Source organism: Balaenoptera borealis (assembly GCF_965194805.1).
Source record: "Balaenoptera borealis genome assembly, chromosome: 6".
Classification (NCBI taxonomy): Eukaryota; Metazoa; Chordata; class Mammalia; order Artiodactyla; family Balaenopteridae; genus Balaenoptera; species Balaenoptera borealis.
In genome coordinates, this window is record NC_138863.1 from 9,336,785 (window position 1) to 9,349,077 (window position 12,293).

Here is a 12,293-nt window from a genome sequence, read left to right on the forward strand (position 1 = left end):
TCATAGAAAATTTTGCTTTTCCATGGCTACGCACATTTATATATTGTGAAGGAAGTGTCATTTAGAAAGAATATGGGCTTTGAGGCTAGACACTGTTTAAACAAGGTCCCCATATGCCAGCTGTGTGATCTTGGGCAAGTCATTTAAACTCTCTGAGGCTTAGTTTACTTGGGTATAAAATGGGTTGCTGTTAGGATCTTACATAAATAGTATATACTTGATAAATAGTAGCTGCTGCTATTTTTATTTATAGTGATAAAGAAAAAAATGTATGTTAATTTGACTATTTAGGGGAGGGTTTACACAATATCACCTTTCAGAACAGGGGTCAGCAAACATTTTTTGCAAGGCGCCAGATGGTGACTGTTTTTGGCCTTGCAGGTCAGCTCTTGTAGGGTGAGAGCAGCCATTGACCCTGTCCTCCTGAAACTTTACAAAGTGAAGTGGTTGGCCAGATTTGGCCTGTGGGCTGTAATTTGCCAACCTCTGCTCCAGAATATTACTTGCCGCTGTTTACTTTGTTCATAGGAATTTAAAATGCTATCTATATGTTTCAAAGATAACATGATAATGTCTAAGTGATAAAGGAGTTTAGGGTAAGTGGTTGAGAGCAAAGATTGGGATTCAGGACTTCCCTCGTGGTGCAGTGGTTAAGAATCCGCCTGCCAATGCAGGGGACACGGGTTCGAGCCCTGGTCCGGAAAGATTCCACATGCCTCAGAGCTACTAAGCCCGTGCTCCACAACTACTGAGCCTGCGCTCTAGAGCCCGCGAGCCACAACTGTTGAGCCAGCGTTCCACAGCTCCTGAAGCCCGCGTGCCTAGAGCCCGTGCTCTGCAACAAGAGAAGCCACCGCAATGAGAAGCCTGCGCACTGCAACGAAGAGTAGCCCCTGCTCACCGCAACTAGAGAAAGCCTGCGCACAGCAACCAAGACCCAATGTAGCCAAAAATAATAAATAAAATTTTTTTTTTTTTTTAAAAGATTAGGATTCAACTTAAATTTTGGCTCTAATGCTATTAGCAGTGTGACCTGCGGTAAGTCACTTCATTTTGTCTTCAGTTTCCCCACCTGTAAAATGGGAATAATAATACTAGGTTTGTTGTGAGGATTAAATTAGTTAATACGTAAAACTTTTAGAACAGTGCCTGGTACAGGATAAGTGCTCAGTGTGTTACCTGTTGTTAGTAACCATTCTTTTTGAGCGGAAGCATTTTTATTTTCCTTTCCTTTATTGATAACCTATCTAAAACAACAGGTTTGAGAAGAAAAGATGAATTTCTCTGAATCATCTTGGAATTACTTGAGTGACAGAGTTTTAGGCTTTGAAGGAGGAGATCAGTTGAGAGTGTTGGTAGACTCTGCAACAAGATGGACTTGGGTTCTGGTTTCCTAGTTGTTTGACCTTGGGCAAGTTGCTTAATGTGTAAATTATAGAAAATACATAATTTACAGGATTCCTTTGAGGTTTTTTTTCATATTTATTTATTTTTGGCTGCATCACGTCTTCGTTGTGGCATGCGGGATCTTTTCGTTGCGGCGCACAGGCTTCTCTCTAGTTGCAGTGCACAGGCTCAGTAGTTGTGGCATGCGGGCTCTTTAGTTGTGGCACGTGGGCTTAGTTGCCTCGCGGCATGTGGGACCTTAGTTCCCCCACCAGGGGTTGAACCCACGTCCCCTGCATTGGAAGGTGGATTCTTAACCACTGGACCACCAGGGAAGTCCCTCCTTTGAGTTTTTAATGAAAGTGAAGTATTAAGCACACTGCCTAGTTCACAGCTAAGTAGTTATATTACATTTTTTTGATTAGGATATTGGCTCTTAGGAGGAATTTAATAGTAGCTTTTATTCTAATATTTCTTTTAAATGATGACTTTTTTTCACAGTTGTATTAATGTATAAAGTTACAGTTGACAGTGTAAATTTATTATTTTTAAGATGTTATAATTTTGGTGTTGAGTACATTTAATAGTTAAGATGAAACTTTAAAGATTGAAGGAAAAATATCCCTGAGCTGGTATTACAGTAAGTGTTTTGAAAAGCTTTTCGGGGGGCAGTTTCTTCTTTTGATCTAGGTGCACAGGTTTATAAAAATGTTATAAAAGTAGTGTAAGGAGTATCCCAAATTCCTTTTATCCACTCTCAAGTTGAAGGTTTTATTGTTGTTGTTGTTAGAAGATAAATTTGTTTTCAAACTTTTTAATCAAAAACTTTTTTTTTTTTTAAAGAAGTAGATGTGGTAAAATCTACTGAAAAAAGGTCAATGTGGTGAACGCTTTTTTTTTTTCATGTGGCTCTTTACCAGTGGTTATTCACTTTTCATAGCGCTGTGAATGCGCTGGAACGTCTTGGTCCTGACTCTTGGCCATCATTGGTGAACATTATTATATGGAGTCTTAAGGTCCACATTGGCAGTTGGACATTCCTAAATATCCTGCTTTTTAAGGGACTTACTTGCTTTGCTTTGTTCAATGAGTGCCGCCCCGCTTCCCCGTCCTTACTAGTCGGTGGGCTTGGATATGTTTAGACCCTACTCTCTCTAGCTTTATAGTGTTGAGTTGCAAAACTACTTGCTAGAATTGTGTATTAAGTGGGTAAGTTGAGAGTGAGGGCTTGTGTCATGTGGTTTTAAGAGTGATAATTCTTGTAGCGCAAAGGTATTTCAGTACTTTTCTTTTCAGTTGAGGGGATCAGTAAGGCCTTTTTAAAACAGATACTTTAAACCTCTGGCTTCTGATAATAGTAAAAAAAAAAAAAAAAAGTACCTTTATCTGAAGTAGGTAAGGGCCTGTTGTATACCAGGCAGACATATGCAAAACCTTTTGCCCTTAACTTTCTCGACATATCTTCTCTTCCTAAATGCCTAAAATTACTAATTTTAATCCTAAATTTCCTGAATTCCTAAATGTCTTTCCCTTTGCGTACCATTCCTTAGTAATGGCTCCTACTATCTGTACTTGCCTGCTTGAAGAGTCTTAGGTAAGAGGACTTAAATATTTTAAAAAATAAACTAATAAGTTTACAATAGTTTCAGATTTACAGAAAAGTTGCAAAGATGGTTACCCTACACTCCTCACCCAGTTTTTTTAAGATCTTCCATTACTGTGATATATTTGACTCAACTAATGAGCCAATACTGATACATTATTACTACTTACACTTTATTTGGACTTCGTTAGTTTTCTTTTTTTATAAATTTATTTATTCATTTATTTAATTTTTGGCTGCGTTGGGTCTTCGCTGCTGGTTCTCTCTAGTTGCTGAGAGCGGGGGCTACTCTTTGTTGCGGTGCGCAGGCTTCTCATTGAGGTGGCTTCTCTTGTTGGGAGCACGGGCTCTAGGCGCGCGGGTTCAGTAGTTGTGGCACACGGGCTTCAGTAGTTGTGGCTCACGGGCTTAGTTGCTCCGCGGCATGTGGGATCTTCCCGGACCAGGGCTCAAACCCGTGTCCCCTGCATTGGCAGGCAGATTCTTAACCACTGCACCACCAGGGAAGCCTTGGACTTGCTTAGTTTTTACCTAATGTCTTTCTGTTCCAGAATCCCATCCAGGGTGCCACATTACGTTACATTTAGTGAGCAACTTTTAAAAACTCAGAATTTTTGAGGCATGTGTTTCTCATTATAAAGTACAAAGTGATAGTTAAAATCTGAATAAAGAAAAATACAAGAAAATTAAGTACCATACATAATCTTACCATCTTATATAAACATTTTTGTATTTTCTTCTAGCTTTTGTTTTAATAAAAATGGGTCCATATTATATGTTTCCCCGTGCTATTATGATGAACATTTTCCTATTTCATTATGAGTTCTTCATTAGTTTGCTTTGTATTTATTTGACTTAACCATAATTTATCCAATCTTCTAGTCCTTTGTTAGATTTTTTAAAAACTGTTACAAGGAATAGTTTTGTACCTAAAGCCATGTTTTAAATGGGGTGTCTTCCTCCCTTGTGTTTTGTATTAACTTGGGAAATGTTCTCGTATGTATGTGAGACGTGTGTGTGCTGTGGCAGTCCGTGGGAAGAGTTGGAAGGCTCCTCATGACTTTCAGGGTCCTGCGTGGGCTGGCTCTTGCCCACCTCTTTGACATCATCTCCTACTTCTTTCACCTTTTACTGGCTTTTCTTGTTGGCCTGTAGTGCTCTTCTAGATCTTACCTGGCTGTTTGTTGCCTCATGCATGAGGTCTTGGCTCAGATGTTACCCCTCAAAGAGACCTTACTTGGTCACCCTATCTATAGTAATTCATTTATCGGATAGGAACATTTCACTTGCAAGTACTAGAAAACATGACTAACAGCGTCTTAAACAGACTGGGGTTCATTTTTCCTCATACAGCATGGTTCAGCTGTACAGTGGTTCCAGCAAGGACCAGGCTCTGTGTGTTTTTCTGCTCTGCCTGCCTTAGCAAGTGGTTCTCTTGGACACCAGATAACTGTCATGGCTTGAAGTCATTGTGTCCATCTCATATTGGAGGCAGGAAGGAGAAGATGAGGTGAGGTGTTTTTTTTTTTTTATACAGAAAGCAAAAGTATTCCTGGAGGATGCTTAGCGTACCTCACCATACCTCTTGCTGGGGAGAACTAGGCCACACCTCTGGCAAATATAAAAAGGTAATGATATTTTTGTACAAAGGTAGGTTTAGACCACTGCCTTTTGAATTCTTTTGATCTGCAGTCCATGATAAGAAATGCCTTACTTTGCATCACCAGTGTATATGTAGATACATGTATGTAACTGAAATAAATTTCACAAATGATACTTAACCATTACACATGCTGCTATTTTCTATTCTCTACTTTGCTTAAAATTTCTGGTTATGACCTTTTAAGATGGAGGGTTCTTAACCTTTTTTGTGATGAGGACCCTTTAGCAATCTGAAGCTGTGGACTCCCCAAAGTAATATTTTTAAACTCATAAAGTGAATGCTGAAGACAAAACCCAAATACGTCAGAATGTTAAAATCTAGCTCTCAAACTGTTAAACTAGTTTGTTGTAGTGTAGTAATATGTTTCTTTATTAGCCCTTTCAATAACATGATCTAGCAGCTGTTCAAAGCAGTGATGAGTGTAAATGATATTTTGAGGTATCTGTAACAATTGTAATGTGATATGATAATATGTGTGACTTCTCTTAGTGCAAAGTCAAAGGTACTGCCAGTAATATTGTGGTTTGTTGCCTGCTCATGATAGAAGAAAAAGTTTTTCAGTTAGAGGTTGGTGAAATTATTTTTTTCAATCCACGTTTGTGAACTCCTGATTGTGAACCCCTGGTCTAAATTGCTTCCAAGGCGCTCATCTTGCAGTTTGAGGAAAATACAAATCATGGCTCATCCTCTAGGGCCAGGGGAGTAGCTTACTTCCTTGGAGAGGACGGGGTTTGTACCCCATGTAAGGCAGGGTTCTTTGAGCAGGGAGGAGAGGTGGGTCGGACGGGGTTTGGGTAGGGAGCGCTGTCTTCTTCCTCCTCCTGACTGTAGTCTCCTCCTCCTCCTCCTCCTTTATTCTCCTGAGTGCTTGATTTTCTCACAGTACTATCTTATTTGCTCTTTGCCTGCCTTCCCTAGTAGAATATCAGTTCCGAGAGGGGAGAGACTGTCTTATTTACCCCTTTCTCCCAGGGCCTAAAACCTGTGAAGTAGGGTAATCAATAAATATTCGTTAAGTAAATGAGTAGCTGAATAAGACCCAGCACTCCCATATATCAGCTAACAAGACTGGGCCTGGATGTCCTCTAATTCTCCCCTCCGTCCCCCAAAACAGGTGCAACTGATGTAAAGGCTTAAAAGTGAGATCATTTATGTAAAGTCACTGCTATGAAGTGCTACGCAAATGAGATGGTTTTTTTTCCTTAATGGAAGATTGTAAAATGACTTGTGTTCATGTGGTTCCCCACCTTGCATTTTTAAAAGTGTGGGTATATCTCAGATGGTTTATAAACCAGGAGCAGAGATATTTTTAAAAATTAGTATAGGAGAAATAAAAAGAAAATTATTCTCTGTAAAGAATTGTAGTCTAAGGACATTAATCTAAATCTCCCTGGAGTTAACATTTCCCCCCCACCCCTTTAACCTTAAAGCAATCTGCTTTCTCTTCAGCAGGCGGTTTTTTTTCCACTTTTTAAAGTGGGTTGACTTAAAATGCAGCAAACCTGATTAATGAAAGTGCTGAAAGAATTGGTTGCTATCATTAATTTTTTGTTTTAAGTTGGTGGTTAACCACACTTTATTTTAAAGTTTTCTTAAAACAATATTCCTGACTTATAAGACATATCAGTGCCTTTGCACGGTTAGAACATAAACATCTGTTGATAGAATACATTTTTTCTGGTCCTCATAACTGTCTTGAATATCTACTCCTCAATCTTCAGGCTTAGTTAAAAAGTTTAGTTAAAAGGTAATCTAGTAATTTCTTTTGGATCGCAGGGCTTTGTGAACCCTAGAAGAACTTCTTTGGGGACAGATACGTGATATTATCCCTGTTGGATTTATTGTTGTTTGCTTTAGAAAAAGTCATAGTGCTTAAATTCATTCAACATTCGGTATTGTGGAATTTAACAGTAAAATGTTTGTTAGTTCCTATGCAGACACTTCTGGTTTTCATTTTATTTTTATATTTTATGGACTGTGAAGTGAGAAGCTGTCATTTGTTTAGAATAGAGACTAGGAAGATGTGGTGTAAGTAGTAAGGAAATCAGATTATCAGTGAGGTTTAGTAACTGCCTTAGAAAATGCACTCTGCTGTATTTAGGAGTCTTTTCATTCTTAACAGATGATGATCATTTATCTTTAAAATGTCAGTTGGTTTACAGTACCTCCCAATACCTGTTGGGGGAAGAGTCTGGCGTATCACACTTTGTTGGCATATTTGAAGGTTTAAAAGCAACACATTCAAGGTTTTCCTTTTTATACAATACTTTGGAAGACAGGAAATATTTTCACAGCAAAGTAGTTTTTTTCTTTTTTAAGTGGCTTTATTGAGATATAATTCATATGCCAGGCAGTTCACCCATTTAAAGTGCATAATGTGTTTAATATTCTCAGAGTTGTGCAAGTATCACCACTGTCTAACTACAGAACATTTTCATCACTCCAAAAAGAAACCCTGGATTCTACACACTTTTAGGTTAAGTTTTAGAATTGACAATTCCATTGTGAGGTAGTGTCTTCCTGTTGGTTAAAATCTTAACCAGTCCCCTGCCCCCAGCCATCTTGCCCTGTTGTGTAGATGGAAACTACCTGTTACTTGGCTTTCTCCTCCTAGGAGGGCTCATCCCTTTTGGCAGTTTTGACTTACTGTTTCTACTTAAAATTGTTGTTATTTGAATTTAAACATTCTGTTAACTGGAAGGTAATGCTTATTTGTTAACTGTGATGACAGTGTCACTTGAAGAAGGCTGGATAGGAAATTGTTCTTGGAAGATGCCAAGTTCACTTCAGAACCAAACTCAGAGTGGTGTTTCTACTTGTCAGGGAGCAATTTACCAGTTCTTTTTGATATTGCACAGTTATAGAAGTCCACCTAACAGGTAGAAATAAAATTTGTGATTGGCTCTTACAAATGTCTATCCATTTTTTTTTATTATTTAGAAGTTTATATGGAATGTTTTGTTTTAAAAGACCTGTTAGCACATTCTGCATTCTTATATTTGGTATGCAGTTTGGTTGGAAGCGTTTAGGTGTGAGTTGTGTGTTTGGGGTGTCTTTTGTCATTTTAATTGTTAGGGTGTTGTCAGGCTTTCCTCTCAGACCCATCTCCAGCTATTTGCTGTTCATTTGTTGTTCATTTGTTCATTCATTCATTCATGCTCCTAGGCTTCTCTGAAGCAGTTTCTCTGTGTGGAAACACCCCTTTTGCATTCCATTCCTAATAGCTCCCTTCTGTCCTGGGCACATAACTTTTTATCCATAACAGTTTTCATATTTCCACCCCTGGGAGGTTTTTGGCTCCCTGAGGGCTTGGGTTGCTCTTGTGTAACAGTACTTAAGGTAGTAATCTATCATCTTTTACTCTAGTTGTTAACAGTTTGGTCTTCCATTGTTCTGAGCCTCTCAGAGTCCCTTTAAATCTTGCATGCATCCTACCAAAGTCCCCAACCTGCTCACCTCTGAGTTGTCTTTAAAAGAAGGCCAGGACTAGCTGATGTCTCAGCACAGCACATGATGGAATCTTCCGGAACCCCTTTGGCACTTCTGGTTTATTCTTTTTGGTTTTTGTGAATTTTTTTTCCCCCCCAGAAGAAACTTAACTGTCCTGTTTTACATCCTAGAGGTGTGGCAGTACTTTCTCTTTCTACCTCTCCCTCTAGTTTATTTTGGTTATTTTTCTATTTGTGAGTGAGAAATGATTGAGCATAGAAATTTGGTGGCTCTGGTTTTGTTCAGTTCTTTCTCTTGTCTAATACAAGTTTCATCTTCATATTTTTCTTCTTTTTAAAGTTTAATAAAGGGTGGGAAAAGAGTTACCAAAGTTTAAGATTTCTTGATACTGATTTTAATGTACTCAGTAGTGCTATTTGGTTTTTCAGAGTGGAACCTTATTTTAGTGATACTGAATGTGTTATCACTTAAAAATGTTGATTTTTAAACATTTATATAACATACTACAAATGGAAAGTTATAAACTGGGTTTGATGGGTATGAATTTATCCTTTTAAAGGACAGTGTAATAGAAAATTGGTCCAAGAGTCAGGAGACTGCTAATCTGATTTTAAGCTTAGATACTTGAGCCTAGATGAATTTCCTTTGAGCCTCTCTTCTGTTAAATATGAGTAAATTTTTTCTTTCTATAATTCTGGGGTTGTTAGGATTTAAGAGAGAGGCCCATGTCAGAAGAATACAAAGTATTTGTATAGAACAACAATGTACAAAGACTTAATAGTTTTGTCTTTGTTATTGGAGGAAATATTGAATCTCCACACACGAGTCAGGTTTTAAAGAGCAGCAGTGCCACAAATTTGGAGCATAAAAAATAAAGTAGGATGTGAAAAAATGCAGACTTTGATTGGACACGTTTGAGATCGATTACCCACATGTGTCTAATGAAATCTTTAAGGATGAAAACAGGCAGCTGGGCCTTAGGAACAAAGAACTGAAACCAACAATTCAGATACCTGTTACCTTTACTGTGGTATGTCTGCTTTATTTCTCTCTCTCTCTCAAGACTGTTTCCTAATGTGACTGTGTTAAGGATAGCCATTATAGTGCCAAGCTTTACACTTAACAACCAGGGTACCCAAAGAGTCTTGGGGAATGACTCTGGTTGATCCGTCATAGGTCATTTGCAGAGTATAAACCCTAGTTAACCTGTGGTCGGTGTTGTAGGATATGGGAACTTGTCACCTAGTGACGGCTTCCATAGGCTCTATGATATACAGTGGATAGAAGAGGCAGATGGTTATATATAGCATATTACAAACGGTTGTCTAATACAAGTAGTTTTCTTTTCATGCTAAGTTTTTATTTCAGTGTTATGCAAGTGCATAATTATAAATATTTGTTCAGTATAACAGTTGTGACATCCATAGGGAATTTCTTAGAGAAAACAAGACTACAAACACTTAATTGTACTTCCAACATCCAATGAAATGTCTTAATTTTGCAGAGTGCCATGGAGCTCTTTGGAGTTGTTATGTGCAGAAACTTTGAGAAATTTAAGGCAAGAAGATTTTGTAAAATGTGAATAGGCAAGATTTCAGGTGAACTTCGTGGGGGCAAGTGCAAGGTAATGAATTAGGGGAAAATCAGTCACAACAGTGCTGATGGGTAGGGAACTCTGGGTTAATTGCCATTTGGATGTTAAAAGTATTTACATAGTTGCTCTAGAAGTGTGCTTACTTTCCAACAGTGGGATTTTTTTTTTAGTTATCTTTTTTGTTATTGATTCCTTTTTTTTTCCCTTGACCTGACAACCCCTTTATTTTGATTTGATTTTTTATTTATAAAATACATTTGAATATTTATATTCATTTTTTTATATTCTATTTATTCTAATTCTCCATTGATTCTTTATAGTCTGCCTTTGTGCATCATTCTTTTTAAAAATTTTTATTGAAATATAGTTGATTTCTATTCATTGTGGTCAGAGAATGTGCTCAGTATGATTTCAGTTCAGTTGAATTTGTTGATTTACTTTATGAGGCCCAGAATATGAATAGTTTTTGTCAATATTCTGTGTGCTTGAAAAGAATATGTATTTGCAGTTGTCCATTAATTCTGTGGATAACAGTGTTATTCAAGTTATCTGTATCCTTATTTTTTGGTTGTCTTGTTGATATCAGAGAGAGAGGTGTTTTAAAATTCAGTCTGGATTAATGTATTTTAAAACTTTTGTTTTAAGGTTTTAAAAACTGATTAAGAATTGCTATCTTCCTGAATTGAACCTTTTATCATTATGAAGGTACCCTTTTTACCTCCAAATGATGTCTTTTTAAAAATTTATAAAGTCAAATTTTTTGATACTAATATAGCTACACCAGCTTTCTTTTGTCTAATGTTTGCATGATACTTTTCCGTCTTCTTCCTTTCTGTATCCTTGTGTTTAGATCTGTCTCTTGTAGTTGAAATGCTTTAAAAATCCAGTTTGATAATCTTAACTAGAGAGTGAGTTTTTACCATTTTTACCATTTTATTTTTTAATTTGTTGCTTCCATTTGAATTAATTATTTTTAATAGAGGTATGATTCTAGTTTTTGGTTATTTTAGAAACTAAAACAGTATATCTAACAAGGTCTGTAATTAGCTGGTACCTTTACTTCTTATGGAAAAGGCAAAGATTTAGAATAGTAACTCAGTTTACCAAGCGTCTCTTGACTTTAAAAATAACTATTTTACTTTAATCAGTTTTTAAAACCTAACTGAATGGTATAATTTTATAGAGTTGATATTCATTTACATTTATCTGTGTTTGTCACCTTTACTTCTTCTTATATCTCAGTACTGTGTTTGGGATCGCTTTTATTTGATCGCTGGTGGGAAAACTCTTACCAGTTTTTATCCGACACAAACTTCATTCTTAAAAGATAATTTCATTTGGTGTAGAATTCTCGATTGACACCTGTGTTTAGTGTGCTGAAGAAACTCTAATTCCACTGTTTTCTGGCTTCTATTGTTGCTGTCAAGAGGTCCACTGACAGTCTGTCAAAACATAAACACCTCTCCCGCCTCTTAGGCTTTAAGATTTTCTCTATTTTTGCTACTTTGTGGTTTCACTAAGACATGACTAGATGTAAACGTCTTTTTTTTAATCTTGTTTAGGATCATTTGGGCCCCTTGAATTTATGGGTTGGTCTCTTTCACTAGTTCTAGAAAATTCCCAGCCATTAAATGTTTAAGTCTGCCTCTGCCTTGTTTTCACTCTTGTACTTCTGAAATTCTGATTAAACATATGTCTGATCTTCTCACTTTGTCCTCTGTATATCTTCTTCATTTTTAATCTTTCAGCCTTTCTGTGCTGCAGTCTGCATAATTTCTTCTACTCTGTCTTATGCTTTGCTAACTTTCTTCTTTGTCTAATATGCTGCCAGACCTGTTTATTAAGCTTTATTTTATTTTTCATATTAGAAGTTCTGTTTGGTTCCTTTTCAAATCTGTCACTTTAATATTGTTTCCTTCAGCTTTTTCAAGTTTGTCCTTTTTATCTTTAAACATAGGGAACATTTATCTGTCGGACAGTTCTAAGATCTGAAATCTGTGTGACGGTTTCTCTTTTTTTTCCAAGTTCTTATTCATGGTGCCTTGTTTACTTTTGTGCTGTTCACTGTCTTTAGTTTATTTGTAGAGTTTTCCTGAGGCCTGGAATAAAGGTGCCTTTATCCAGAGAAGATGTATTTTACTTCCGTCAAGTATTTAATCATTGAAGCATTCAGACCTTGCTACCCAAGGTGTAGTCTTCTGACTGGCAAGGGAGCTTGTTAGAAATGCAGTACCTCAGGTCTCATATCTGTATTTTAATAAGAATCTGTATTTTTAAACAAGGTGCATAGGTGATTCTTAGGCATACTAAATATTGAGCAGCACTGCACTGAGAGTCATAAGATTTGAGATACCCTGGCTTGAAGTTTCTTAGGTCATCCAGATTATTCAAAATATGATTACAGATCTTGGCCAGACATGTACAGATTTTTAGATTTTAACTTCATGAATTGATAAAGACTAAAAAAAAGTTTGGAGTAAAATTAAGTTCTTGAGTATTTTGGGTTTGGAGAGTGGAGTGGGAAGAGCTTCAAGCAAAAGTGATCAACATCATTTGTCATTAGGGAAATATAAGTCAGAACGACAATGAAATACCAC

The 12,293-nt window shown here is 37.0% G+C and overlaps 1 protein-coding gene across 20 annotated transcripts in view; it reads left to right on the forward strand.

Moving 5' to 3' along the window:
- The window catches only part of TRIP12 (thyroid hormone receptor interactor 12), a 145,663-nt gene that overhangs the window by 12,230 nt on the left and 121,140 nt on the right, over positions 1 to 12,293 (forward strand). Inside the window, exon 1 of one of the 20 annotated variants that reach the window (XM_082396155.1) lies at positions 4,595 to 4,617. The exons of the other annotated variants lie outside the window; for them this stretch is intronic. The gene's annotated coding sequence lies outside the window, so the exon portion shown is untranslated. Of the gene's footprint in view, positions 1 to 4,594; positions 4,618 to 12,293 lie in introns of those variants that run through there. 20 annotated transcript variants of the gene reach the window in all.